This window comes from Trachypithecus francoisi, unplaced genomic scaffold, assembly GCF_009764315.1.
Source record: "Trachypithecus francoisi isolate TF-2019V2 unplaced genomic scaffold, Tfra_2.0 Lachesis_group3, whole genome shotgun sequence".
Classification (NCBI taxonomy): Eukaryota; Metazoa; Chordata; class Mammalia; order Primates; family Cercopithecidae; genus Trachypithecus; species Trachypithecus francoisi.
The window spans coordinates 35,807,963-35,822,978 of NW_022681468.1; the positions used below are offsets into that span (position 1 = coordinate 35,807,963).

At 40.5% G+C, this 15,016-nt stretch overlaps 1 protein-coding gene across 6 annotated transcripts in view; it reads left to right on the top strand.

The window, feature by feature from the left end:
- Positions 1–15,016, top strand: part of DCAF5 (DDB1 and CUL4 associated factor 5) — a 117,889-nt gene that overhangs the window by 51,693 nt on the left and 51,180 nt on the right. The gene's annotated exons all lie outside the window — the stretch shown is intronic.

A 15,016-nucleotide genomic window follows, 5' to 3' on the forward strand; every position in this document is an offset into this window, starting at 1 on the left:
TCACGCCTGTAATCCCAGCAATTTGGGAGCCCCAGGCAAGAGGATTGCTTGAGGCTAGGAGTTCAAGACAAGCCTGGGTAACATACACCCTATCTCTACAAAAATGTTTTTTTTAAATTAGTCAGGTGGGGTATTGGCAGAACCTGCAGTCCTAGATACTGGGGAGGCTGAGGCAGGGGGATCGCTTGAGCCCAGGAGGTTGAGGCTGCAGTGAGCCATGACTGCACCAATGCGCTCCATCCTATGTGACAGAATGAGACCCTATCACTAAAAATAAAAAAAAAAATTTTTAAAACAGATAGGGCTAGGCGCGATGGCTCACACCTGTAATCCCAGCACTTTGGGAGGCCAAGGCGGGTGGATCACCTGAGGTCAGGAGTTCGAGACCAGCCTGGCCAAAATGGTGAAACCCTGTCTCTACTAGAAATACAAAATTAGCCGGGCATGGTGGTGGGCGCCTGTAATTCCAGCTACTTGGGAGGCTGAGGCAGGAGAATCACTTGAACCTGGGAGGCAGAGGTTGCAGTGAGCTGAGATCATGCCATTGCACTCCATCCTGGGCAAAAAGAACGAAACTCCATCTCAAAAAAAGCAAAACAAAACAAAAAAAACCAGGTAAAAGTAGAATAGTAGAAATAAGATTTACCTGTTCTGGGTATTTCACACTATGTGTAATTATTCGGGGTTCTCCAGAGGAACAGAACCAATAGGATATCTGTATATATAAAAGGGAGTTCATTAGGGAGAATTGGCTCATACCATTACAAAGGTAAATGATAGGCTGTCTGCAAGCTGAAGAATGGGAAAAGCCAGTAGAGTGGTCAGTTCAAGTGTGAAAGCCTCAAAAGCAGGGAGGCCGACAGTACAGGCTTCAGTCTGATACCAAAGGCCCAAAAGCCCCCAGGAGGCCACTGGTGCAAGTCTCAGAGTCCAAAGGCAGAAGAACTTGGAGTCTTATGTCCAAGGGCAGGAGGAGAGGAAGCAAAGCATCAGGCTTGGAAAGAGAACAAGGAATGTCAACAAGCTGAATATCCCCCTTTTTCTGCTAGCTTTGTTCTAGTCACACTGGAACAATGCCTGCCCACATTAAAGGTAGGTCATCTTCTCCCTGCCCACTAACTGACATCTCAGTCTGCTCTGGAAACAGCCTCACAGACACACACAGCAACAATGCTTCAGCAGCCGTGTAGGCATGCCTGAATCCAGTCAAGTTGACACCTAATATTGACCATCACAATTTGTGACTTTCTGTCTGGCTTCTTTCACTTAGTATCATGTTTTTGAGATTCATCCACATGTATTACTGTCTCATTCCTTTTTATGGCTTAAATAATATTCTATTATGTATACATTACACAGATATGGATATACACGTTTTATTTCACCTAATGATGGCCATTTGGATTGTCCCATCTCCTGGCTATTGTGAATGATACTATCATTAACATTCATGAAAAAATTTTTTTTGAGAACCTGTTTTCAATTATTTTGGGTATATTACACCTAGGAGTAGAATTACTGGATCATATGGTGATCTATATTAAACTTTTTGAGAAACTACCAAACTGCTTTCCATAAAAAGATAATTAAAAAAGAAACATAATCACAATATTATTCTACCTAAAAAATAACAGTAATTCCTTAATACCATCTCATATCTAGTTGTTACAATGGTTTTTATGAAGCAGGACTCAAACTCCTTACAAAGCAATTAGATTATTTGACTTATAAGTCTTTTTTGTTTGTAGGTACCCCTGTCTTTCACTTCTTTCTTTTTTTTTTTTTTTTTAAGACAGAGTTTCATTTTTATTGCCCAGGCTGGAGTGCAATGGTGCAATCTTGGCTCTCTGCAACCTCCACCTCCTGGGTTCAAGCGATTCTCCTGCCTCAGCCTCCTGAGTAGCTGGGATTACAGGCGTCCGCCACTACACTCAGCTAATTTTTGGTATTTTTAGTAGAGATGGGGTTTCACCATGTTGGCCAGGCTGGTCTTGAACTGCTGGCCTCAGGTGATCCACCCACTTCGGCCTCCCAGAGTGCTGGGATTATAGGCATGAGCCACCCCACCCGGCCATCTCTCACTTCCTTTGCTTGCAACTTATGTGTTGAAGAAACTGGATTATTTGTCTTAGGAATTTCTTATATTCTAGTTTATGCTGATTGCATTCTTTTTTTTTTTTTTTTGAGATGGAGTCTCACTCTGTCACCCGGGCTGGAGTGCAGTGGCCGGATCTCAGCTTACTGCAAGCTCCGCCTCCCGGGTTTACGCCATTCTCCTGCCTCAGCCTCCCGAGTAGCTGGGACTACAGGCGCTCACCACCTCACCCGGCTTTTTTTTTTTTTTTTTTTTGTATTTTTTTAGTAGAGACGGGGTTTCACCGTGTTAGCCAGGATGGTCTTGATCTCCTGACCTCGTGATCCGCCCGTCTCGGCCTCCCACAAGTGCTGGGATTACAGGCTTGAGCCACCGCTCCCGGCCGATTGCATTCTTATACTGCAATTTCACATGTTCCTCTGACTCTGGTTTTTCCCATAATTTGATATTAGATCTAGAAGCTTGAACAAATTCAGATTTGATTTTTTTTAAATGGGTACAAAAATATTTCATTGATGATGTGTATGTCCATAAAGAAGTTAAAAATACCTAGTTATCTCTCCTTTTGTTCTGAAATACTTTGACAGACTTCTTAGTTTAGCTTTTTAAAATACAAGCAATGCCGGGCGTGGTGGCTCACGCTTGTAATCCCAGCACTTTGGGAGGCTGAGACGGGCGGATCATGAGGTCGGCAGATCAAGACCATCCTGGCTAACTCGGTGAAACCTCGTCTCTACTAAAAATACTAAAAATTAGCCAGGCGCAGTGGTGGGCACCTATAGTCCCAGCTACTCGGGAGGCTGAGGCAGTAGAACGGCGTGAACCCGAGAGGCAGAGTTTGCAGTGAGCCGAGATCGCGCCACCGCACTCTAGTCTGGGCGACAGAGCGAAACTGTCTCAAAAAAAAAAAAAGCTAAAATACAAGCAATGCTGGTGAAGATGTGGAGAAACTCAGTCACTCATATATTGCTGGTGGAAATATATGATGGTACATCCTCTCTGGAAAACAGTTTGTAGTTACTTTATAAATTAAAGATGAGCTTATAACCCAGCAATTTCATTCTTGGATCTATATCTAGAAGAGATGAAATTTATTTCTACACAGAAACTTGTACATGAATGTTCATAGCAGCTTTACTCCTTATAACCAAAAGCTGGAAACTACCCACATATCCTTCATTAGGTGAATGTGGTACATTCGTACCACAGACTACTACTCAGTGATGAAAAGGAACTAACTGTGTTGATACAACTTGGATGAACTTTAAGGAAATTTTGTTGACTGAAAAAAGCCAATCTCAAAAGAATACATGCTGCGTAATTCCATTTATGTAATCCTCATTAATGATATAATTCTCAAGATAAGTACAGATTATTGATTGCCAGGAGTTAGGGATGAGAGTAGAAGACAATTGCATGAGGGAGTCTTATGATGGTACCGATAAATATCTTAATTGCAGTGATTGTTACATGAAGCTATGCATGATGTACATATACAAGCTATACAAGTGAGTTTCCATAGCATAGTGGTTATCACGTTCACCTAATACAAATGAATGCATGTGTAACTGGTAAAATCTGAATATAGTCTGTGGATTGTACCAGTGTAATTTTCCTGTTTGCGATACTGTACTATGGCTATGCAAGATGATGATAACATTGGAAGAGGCTAGGTAAAGGATGCACAGGACATTCTTGTACATTTCTTGTGTCTTGCTCTGAATCTATAATTATTTCAAAAGGAAAAGAAAAAACCAGCAACAGGTAATAATGTTCTCCTTTTAAAACTGTCCACAGGCTAAAGCCCCCTCTGACTACCTCTTCTAGTCCTGGTCCTTCATGTTTTCTCCTGGGGGTAGTGAGTATTATGAGTTTATAACATATGCTTCCAGAACTTTTTCTTGGTTTTTATATGCTTATACATGTACCTGTAGAAAAATATATGGCATTATTTCCAGATGCTTGTATGTTTTTCACACAAATAATATGCTGCTATATAATCATTCTACAACTGGACTTTTGCAGCTCATTGGTATGTGTTGAGAATTTATCCATATACTTGTGCGTTCTGCATAACGATTTTCAGTCAGTAATGGACCCACGTATATGACAGAAGTCCCATAAGATTATAATGGAGCTGAAAACTTCCTGTCGCCTGGTGATGTAGCTGTCATAACGTTGTAGCACAACACATTATTCATGTGTTTGTGGTGATGCTGGTGTAAACAAACATACTGTGCTGCCAGTCATATAAAAGTGCAGTACATACAATTTGATGTACAGTACATAACACTTGATAATAAACAGCTATGTTACTGGTTTACCTATTTACTATACTGTGTTTCTTACAGTTATTTTAGTGTATATTCCTACTTATTTAAAAAAGTTAACTCTAAAGCAGCCTCAGGCAGGTCCTTCAGGAGGTATTCCAGAAGGAAGTATTATCATAAGAGATGACAGCTCCATGTGTATTATCAACCCTGAAGACATTAGTAGGACAGATGTGAAGGTAGAAGATAGCGATATTGATGATCCTGACCCTGTGTAGTTCTAGGCTAATTGTGTGTGTGTGTGTGTGTGTTTGTGTGTGTGTCTCTTAGTTTTTAACAAAAAAAAGTTTAAAAAGTAAAAAAAAAAAAAAGGAAAAAGCTTATAGAATAAGGATATAAAGAAGGAAAATGTTTTTGTATAGCTGTACAATGTGCCTGTTTTAAGCTAAGTATTATAAGAGTCAAAAAGTTAAAACAGTAAAAAAGTATTATAAAGTAGAAAAGTTATAGTAAACTAATGGCCGGGCGTGGTGGCTCACGCCCGTAATCCCAGCACTTTGGGAGGCTGAGGCAGGGATCACTTGAGGTCGAGAGTTTGAGACCAGCCTGGCCAACATGGTGAAACCCTGTCTCTACTAAAAATACAAAGATTAGCTGGGCGTGGTGACATTGCCTGTAATCCCAGCTACTAAGGAGGCTGAAGCAGAAGAATCACTTGAACTCGGGAGGCAGAGGTTGCAGTGAGCTGAAATCACACCACTGTACTCCAGTCCGGGTGACAGAGTGAGACTTTGTCTCAAAAAAAAAAAAAAAAAAGTTATAGTAAACTAAGATTAATTATTGCAGAAAGAAAAATATTTTAAAATAAATGTAGTGTAGCCTAAGTGTATAATATTCATATAGTCTGTGGTGGTAGTGTACAGTAATGTCCTAGGCCTTCACATTCACTCATCACTCACTCACAGACTCACCCAGAGCAACTTCCAGTCCTGTAAGCTCTATTCATGGTGGAAACCCTATACAGGTGTAGCATTTTTTAAAATCTTTTATACTGTATTTTTACTATGCCTTTTAAATGTTTAGATATGTTTAGATACACAAATACTTACCCATTGTGTTACAGTTGCCTATGGCATTCGGTGTTCTGTATAATAACATATATTAACATGCTGTACAGGTTTGTAGCCTAGGTTATATCACATAGCTGGGGTGTGTAGTAGGCTATACCATCTAGGTTTGTGTAAATACTCTCTATAATGTTTATACAACAAAATTGCCCAACAACACATTTCGTAGAACATATTCCTGTTATTAAGCTGATGCATGACTGTATTAACATATCCAGATTTATCTTCTTTTGCCAGTTAAGAATTTGAGTCAATCCTTTGACTCTCTGTTGCGTCAGCTCGGGTTTCTCTTCCAGGAAGTCTTTTGTGACTACTGCCACTCCTGTCTCCCCAGTAGAGGGCAGTTATTCTGCCTCTGTCCTCTCATGGCACATCTTCTCCTTATTACAGCAGTTTGTGGAAACTGTAACATCTTTGAATCCATGAGCCTGGCGCAGTGCCTAAGATAGTCAGCAGGCATTCAATAAATATTTAAATGAATGTATGCATGAATAAATGAATTACTGAATTGTAGGGAAGCGTGTAAGGTGAATGACTTAGATGAATCCCTCTGGCCCTCATGCATTGCAGTCTGATGCTGTTCTTTTTAATGGGTGGAATAATCCATCTCCACAGTGTATTCTGTGAAATCTTGTTGAACCAAGAAGCAGAAAAAACTTGCTTCTCCTATTTTGGCTGCTTGATTGTGTGGTCAGGGCCAAGTCATATAATTACTCAGGACCTTGGTCTCCTCCAGTGTAACATAGGTTGATGTTACCCACACTATTTTATAGGTTTATTTTAAGGATTAGATGATATGATATACATGAAAACATTTTGGAAATTAAATTTAATGAAGAACTTGTTGCTTCTTCAGGGGTATCTATCTTGATATAATCCCTTCAGTGAATTCTTTGTCGTTTGAACTTTCTATTTTGTGATTCCAGGTTTGACCTTACGTCTTACGTGTTGGGAGTCACATATTTTAGATAGGGACTTCTTAGTATACTCTCAATAATAATCTTGGCTTCTTTTACCCATGAATTTGCCCATATATAGAAGACTTTCCAAGAACACTGCTAATGTTTCTGGATTATGCATAAAATACTTGTGTGTTTTGAATCTGTTTTCTATTCTGATCACTTAACTTTGCCATTTATTTATGGATACTTTGGAAGTGGGATGGTGGATCAGTAGAAAGAAATAAAACAGTGTAGTTTCAGACCTGACTTGGTGACTATGTCCAGTGCTAACCAAGGGAAGCTTGTTTAGTATCTAGAAACCTACCAAAGGAGGGATATTATTTGCCCTCATTGAGAAGGTGGTAAGGGACACTAAGATTTTCAGAATCCTTTGAAAATTTTCGTTTGATTTAATTAATATTTAATTAGTATTATATGGATTTAAAATAACGACTGAATTTCAAGTTTAGCATTTGTACCAGAATCCTATGGGTCAGTTTATTATGTGAAGTTTCCATTAAGAGGCTCTCTAAATTCCCTATTCTCATACTTTTCTCAAAGCTTTCTTCCATGGACCCTTTTTAAAAGAGGGAGTATATGTGAGAAGACATTTCCTTCTGATTATAGAAGTTTATATTCATTGTAGAAAAACTTGGAAAATAAAATGAAAGCTATAAGGAAAATAAAAATGACCCAAGTTCTATAGTCTAGTTAATATATCTTCTTATTAATATCTGTATATCCATCAACATGTACAGTATATCACTACCTATTTTTGAACATAATTGTGTAGGACATATATTTAATACCTGCTGAATTCACTGGTCACTTTCTGAAACATGAATCTACTTTCTTTTAACTTGTAATTGACTTCCTTTTAAAGCTTAATTATTAATTTTCTTTTTGAACTTCTTTTCTGCAAATATCAGAAACTTGATTTTGTTTTTTTTTTTTAAATGTTATTTTATTCTTTGAGACAGTGTCTTATTCTGTTACCCAGGCTGCAGTGCAGTGGCTCAGTTGATCCTCCCAGCTCAGCCTCCTGAGTAACTGGGACTACAGGCATGTGCCAGCATGCTCGGCTAATTTTTGTATGGTTTTTTTGTAGAGACAGGGTTTCACTTTGTTGCCCAGGCTGGCCTCGAACCCCTGAGCTCAAGCAGTTATCTTGCTTGGGCCTCCAAAAGTGTTGGGATTATAGGCACGAGCCACCATGCCCAGCCAGGAACTTGCTTTAAAGTCTAAGATATAATTAATATACTTGTTTACCTGTTAAATTATCTTGTTGGATCCTTACATGATTAGCACATGGATGAATTTAACTCACTTAAAGGATGTATGGTGGCATCATGGCTTCATGTGAGATGTAGAGACCTGGATGGTCATTGACAAATCACTGTGGACCACAGATCTGCACCTATGCACCTATATAGGAGGACTTTGACTCAGATGCTCTCCAAGCCTCCTGCTATTTATCTGATTTTATGCTGCTCTGCTGCTTGCCTCTCAAGATCAGGTTTCATGGGTAGACAAATGTCAAGAGCCATGTGAACTCAATGGAGCCTGTTTTTACTTTGTGTGTGTGTGTGTGTGTGTGTGTGTGTGTGTGTTTTGAGACAGAATCTCACTCTTTGTCACCAGGCTGGAGTGCCGTGGTGCAATCTCTACTCACTGCAACCTCCGCCTCCCGGGTTCAAGCGATTCTTCTGCCTCAGCCTCCTAAGTAGCTGATACTACAGGTGTGCACCACCACGCCCAGCTAATTTTTTAAATTTTTGGTAGAAACTGGATTTCACCATGTTGGCCAGGATGATCTCTATCTCTTAACCTCATGATCTGCGTGCCTCGGCCTCCCAAAGTGCTGGGATTACAGGCGTGAGCCACTGCACCAGGCCTGTTAGTTTCGTTTTAAAAATGTTTTAAGTCAGTGTTTTTCAAACTGCTGCTTATGATCTATTAGATTGTTCATTCAACAGCTGATTATCAAATGCCTATTGTCTGGCAGTGTTTAAGCATGAGATACACAAAGAAAAGATACAAAAGCTAATCATCTAGTGGGAAAAGACAAACAGGAAACAAAATAAATATGTAAAAATACATGGTATATAAGATGATGATTGATGCAGTAGAGGAAAATGAAGTGGGCCAGGGAGGAAGCACTGGAGAAGTTGTATTTCTGCATAAGGTGTCAGGAAAGGCCTAACTGAGGATACTTGAATAAAAAGCTAATTAATGAACCATGCTCAGACCTAGGGAGGAACATTCTAGGCTGCAGGGTCTGTAAGTACTATAGCTCTGCAGCAGAAGCATGCCTGGCATGTTCTAGGAGCAGTTAAGAGGCACCATGTGGTTGAAGTTGAATAAGGTCCTAGGAGGTGGGGTCAGAGACATAAAGGATGAGGGTAGTGGGTATTGTCTAGGGCCTTGCTGGCATTGTAAGGAATTTGGTTTTTACTCTAGTTGAAATGGGGAGCCACTGGAGGGTTTTCAGCAGAGGAATGATAGGATTAGATTCATGGTTCAGCATCTCCTCTGCCTGCTTTGTTAAGGATAAACTGAAGCATGGGCCAAAATGAAAGCAGAGACAAACTAGGAAGCTTTTTCAATAATCCAGTGGGTGGCCAGGCATGGTGGCTCATGCCTGAAATCCCAGCACTTTGGGAGGCTGAGGTGGGCAGATCACTTAAGGTCAGTAGAGTTCAAGACCAGCTTGGTCAACATGGCAAAATGCTGTCTTTACTAAAAATACAAAAATTAGCTAGGCATGGTGGTGCCGCCTGTAATCCCAGCTACTCGGGAGGCTGAGGCAGGAGAGTCGCTTGAACCCGGGAGGCAGAACTTGCAGTGAGCCAAGATTGCACCATTGCACTCCAGCCTGGGCGACAAAGTGAGACCCTGTCTCAAAAAATAATAATGATAATAATCCAGTGGGTGATGAAATCAATTTAGATGGTCACAAGTACTTCTTAAATAAAAAGTACACAATGGAGGCCAGGTGCGGTGGCTCACACCTGTAATCCCAGCACTTTGGGAGACCGAGGCAGGTGGATCACCAGGTCAGGAGATCGAGACCATCCTGACTAACACAGTGAAACCCCCTCTCTAATAAAAATACAAAAAAATTAGCCGGGCCTGGTGGTGGGCACCTATAGTCCCAGTTACTCGGGAGGTTGAGGCAGGAGAATGGCGTGAACCCAGGAGGTGGAGCTTGCAGTGAGCCAAGATCACACCACTGCACTCCAGGCTGGGCGACAGAGCAAGACTCTGTCTCAAAAAAAAAAAGAAAGTGCATTGCATATAGTAGCTGCTAAGTATTGTTTAATGAATTTATGCTAAATTAATGTGGGTATAGGAGAATGCAGTATAAAATGTACTTATTATGAAAGGTTACTATAAAAAAATTTTAAAGCTATTGTTCTGAGGCATTCATATTATTGCCAACTAGAGGTGATTTTGGTTTTTGGACATGTTCTCAATGAGTGGCTCCTGTATGAAACAAGCTGTTTTCCTGTAATCGTGTCTCATCAGCCAGCAGGTGGAGGAAAGGAGTCTTTCCTTGACCTTTCTCTCTTCTCTTGTTTTCAATTGTTTTTATGAGTTCTTTTTAGAAAGTACCAAATCATAATTTTTGTTTTCAGACCCTCTTCTGCTTAGGAATTTTTTCCACACTTTTCTTCTCTCCTCTTCAGCATTCCTGTAGCTTTGTGGCCTTGTCATCTAATACTCAGTGCACCCACCCCCAACTTCTTGTCTTGCCATCACAGACTGTCCGTTTACCTGCGTATCTTCCCACTCCCTCCTTCTGCACTATTACTGTTGCTGTAGCAACTGCCATCTCAGTGTCCCTCCTTCCCCTTGCTTTTTTCCTTCTTGCCAACCACTGTTCATTGAACTCTTCCCAGTTTTATGCACTGTGAGGTCAGGGCTGATACTACGTAAGATGAAGATTAAATGGCTGTTTATGAAAATCGTTATTTCACCAGCTTTTGGGTAGAGAGGGGTTTTGAATAAACCAGGCCATCTGATAAATGACTAAATGTTGAGTCCCTTATTTTGTGGAAAGTCATGATAATAAATCTGTTATTATACTGTTTCTTAATTCACTTTGAGATCTTGGTTGGTTCTGTGGGGCTTTTGGAACCTGTGGGCCAAAAAAGTTGAAGCGTTCTGGGCTCTAGAACGCTTCCTCTCTGGGCACGTTCCTGTTCTGGAAGATGATGGTTAGAAACACTGCAATGCCCGCCATCCTTATGTGCTTCATGAAAGGGCTGGATACGCCATTTGATTATATAAAGATTTCTTTATAGAAATTTAGTCAAGCTTTTCTGCCAGCTTCAGTCAAATTTCTGGAGATTCAGAAAGTATACTGAATTCATCTATATATCAAGCCAGAGAAGCCTAGCAGTGAATCATGTTCTGGGGAAAATAAATGTGTTTATTCACAGATCGCAATGTGTCTTTCTTAGGCTGGTTGTCTGACAGTTCTGGGTCTCTCTAGAGAAGTTTCAGTCTTGGGACTGAGGAGTGCATTAGGAAAACAAAAGAGAAAGCCCAGGTTTTTCATCCCCCTTCCAACTGACGTAAAATAAATGGTTAAGGGATTATTGGGACTCTAAACATACTTGAATGCGACCAGTGTGGACTGTGACTCCCTGAACTTGCTCACTTTTTACCTAGTTCTAGTATCTTCTAGGATTTATCATATGCTATGGGTTGTGTTATAGGAAATACAAAACATCCCATATTCCTTATAGGTCATCCTGTCTTAAATCAGAAACTGTGGTGGGGAGAGACTTTCTCCCATAGAAAGGACCTTGCTTTTCCCTCTCTGCTTGTGGTATGACACCAGCTCTGATGTCTGTGAGTTAGGACAGTAGTGCCTTGACTCCAAGCATTCCACTGGTCTTATAAAACTTTTACATGTGAACAATGAAGAAATTCATGCCAGTGGCCTTTGGAAAATCTTGTTGGCATCACCAGGTGTACCATATGGATTAACCATGGATTTATAGTAATCTAGGTCCACAGAGCCTGATCTTGGAAGCTTTTTCAATTCCCTGTGTTGTGCTAGAAGTGATACTGTCGATCACTTTCCCTGGAAACAGCCTTGGCCTGTTTCTCTTGTGCTCCAAGTCTTGCCTTGGTCAAGTACTTTTTTAAATGTTCTTTTTACCCCACCAGAGCAATAAAGAAGTCCAACTGAGTGGACTTAAAAAAAAAAAAAAAACCCACAGGAGAGGGCTTGTGAGGAATGTTTTCCTGATGTTCTGAGGTGTTCTTGCTTTTTGCCCTGGGTCTTTTGGATCACCTTGGATCACCTTCTACCCTGTTCTTGTTGTGTTTTATAGCAAATACTTGGATGAAGATAGGTTGGGATAGATGTATTTCATTAATTTTTCTTATAAAGATATTTTTATTTGAACTCATTGTTAACATGTTTTGCTAGTTCTTGCAGTATATTGGTCATCTCATTTGAATGTATTGGTAGCCACTTCTCTGAAGGAGTAGAGACAGTGGCGTTTTCATTATCAAGATAAGTGTCCAGAAAGCAAGTCAGGATTGAGGCATTCTTGTTTGTATAGAGGCATCCCTATTTCTTTAAGAGAAAATGAGAAATTAATTCTTCAGGGAATGTGTTGAGGACAGGAATAGAACTCCGATCTGAAAAGGAATTGGAGATCATTCTGCAAACAGACATGAGACCGTAAAAAGTGCCTTATGGTATGGTTAGCTTTTCATTGACTTTGATAATTTATCTTTTGTTCACCTTGTTTTCTCTCCACCCCCAACCCCACAAATTCCAAAATGGAATCGTGTTTCTCACAGTGTGGTTTGAAAGTCACCTGTATTACAATTAACTGGTGTTGCTGGTAAAATTCAGATACCTGGGCCCACTTTCCAGATTGAATTAGAATATTGTTGGGGGGCAGGGGGTGGGAATCCTGAGAATCTACGTTTTTTAAAGTCCTTGATGATTTTTCATGCATCTCACACTTGAAGGCAGAATCTTTGACATCATCTTTGTATCTTGACTATGAGGGCAAACTGCTTCCAAGCTCTGCCTTTCTAGCAAACCAGATCATCCTTATCATTCTCACCAGGAGTGGCCAGCTGCAGACCCCTGCTGATAAATTACAGCAGGTAATGTATGATAATATAATGATAATGTAACTTACTTTCTGGATTTCAGGTGTCATTCCATCCCTCTGGAAGGAATGGAATTTTGTGACAAAACATGAAGTTTTCAGTGTTGGTGGCTGCTGCTCTTTAAATAGCACCCCTGAACATTCTAGGAGCAAGATTCCTCTGTACTTTCTTTGTGTGAGAGGTTAGAGTTCCCTGCCCAGAAGCATAGACAAGAGAAAAGTTAGTTACCATCCTGGAGCCCACAACCTAATTCCTGTAGTGTAATCAGACTGCAGATGGTGGGTCAGGGAGCTTGGGTGTGGTTGGGATGGTCCATATGCCATCCTGGGCAGACTCCTCTACAGGCCTGACTAGACTGGGCAGAGGAAGTTCCTGGTAACAGATGGAAAGTGTGTTTGCCAGAGGCTCTAGCTTTCCTCTCAAGGATGCCTGAGCTGCTGCAAACCCCTGCTGCTATGGCTGGTGAGGCTGGCCAAGTCTCTTTCTGTTGACTCTTGTTTCCACCCCCTAGTCAGTCCTACAAATGCTGGTTTATTTGCACACTGCACGCTGATTTTGGATTGAAAGCCTCTCATTGTTTTTGAGTTCAGTGTTTAGATAACACCACATGCCTATCGCAGCCAGGGCACCCTGTAAAGGAAATGCCTGGTCTCTAACAGTCCTGTCATTCATTTTATGTATGCGAGTGAGTGTGGTCTGTGTTTCGGACCATTATAAGAGCATTTCTCTGCAGGGATTACTACTTGGGGCCTGCAGGGATACCAGGCCCCTCCTTGATGTCTGGAATTCTAGGGGTGGTTTTCTAAGTCTTCCCTCTTTCCTTTCATTCCAATCCTAAAAGGATTACAGGTTGTTTTGCCCAAGGCTCATTTCCACACATAGCTGCAGTACCAGAGCATTCCTTCCTTTGGTGAGAAGACTGCTTTGGGGGACACAGGACTGACTGGGGCTGGTGTTGGTACAGGATGATGTTTTTGTGACCAAGCTAGGTTGGCAGCTGCCTCTGTACTGTGGTTTCAGGGCTTCCCTTCCCATAGGATAGGATAGCTCTTTTCTTGTCCACTTAATTTTCCCCACCATTCTCTTGGCAAAAAAAGAAAATGTGTTATCTTCATTCAGTATTAACTTTTTCTGGTAATATATAGCTCTTTTTTCATTTGGTACAATGTGATTAAAACTTCTTTAAAATGTTTCAAATAAATCTGTTAGGCTCTGATTTAGTCGTCTTGAGGCCCTTTTCAGGTCTGTGATTCTCTAGAATTTATAAACTTTTTTCTCTAAATCTACTGGGATCACTACCTATCCATGACAGTAATGTCTGCATGAGACAGAGTGAGTTCTAATGTGGCATTTGTTCTACAGTGTCCCCAACATATATACTTAACTTCACTTTCCTGCCAGTAATTCAGTGCTCCAAAAATTAACCCAAAATACAAAAGAAAACTTGGTTTTGACATGGACTATGAGCATTCATCCCTCTGTAATAAAATAGTGATCCTGACTGCCTGAAAGATCACACTTACCACTCCCCACAACCTTTAAAAGTTAGTACTGTATATACTTGTTAATATTCATGGCCATCCTGGTTCACTGTAATATTGAAAGTACGTTCTGAGTCATCAAAAGAAATTATTTAGAACCATACTGTGTGAAACTTTTTAAAAAATGTGAATCTTATGAAACTATGGAAGAATATTAGGTGAACCAGAACATAGTACTCTTTAGTGAAGCTAGATAAATGAAGTTCTATGTATTAACCAAAGTATGTTTTAATGCTACATATCAATTTGTGGGGAATTGTAAGGAAAACAAGTCATTTTCCTTTTCTAATTGTTGCACTCCTTGCTCTGCATTTAAATTTAAGAATTGTCTTTAATACTTATTCTCTAATCATGCTATATAGAATATAAAAATTCTCCGTGAACAGATTAAAAATTCAAAATAAAGTAATAAAATGATTATGATTGAAAAATTATCCATTATAAACAATAAAGTTTCTATTGTTCATTTTTTTTAGACAGGGTCTTGTTCTCTCACCCAGGCTGGAGTGCAGTGGCGTGACCATGGCTCACTGCAGCTTCATCCCCCTTAGGCTCAAGTGACACTCCCTCCTCAGCCTCCTGAGCAGCTGAGACTACAGGCACATGCCACCATGCCTGGCTAATTTTTTTATTTTTTTGTAGAGACAAAGTCTCATTATGTTGCCAGGGCTGGTCTCAAACTCTTGGGCTCAAGTGATCCTCCTGCCTCAGACTCCCAAAGTGCTGGGATTATAGGCATGAACCACTGCACCCAGCCTATTGTTTTTGCTGATGGTTCTTGTATCTCTAATATGAAGGATGAATATATTGCTTAAACACCGTCCATGGCTACCCAGTTAGAGTGGATGCAACCCACTTCTCAGGGTCTTGACGAGTATGTTTTCAGTTGTGCAGT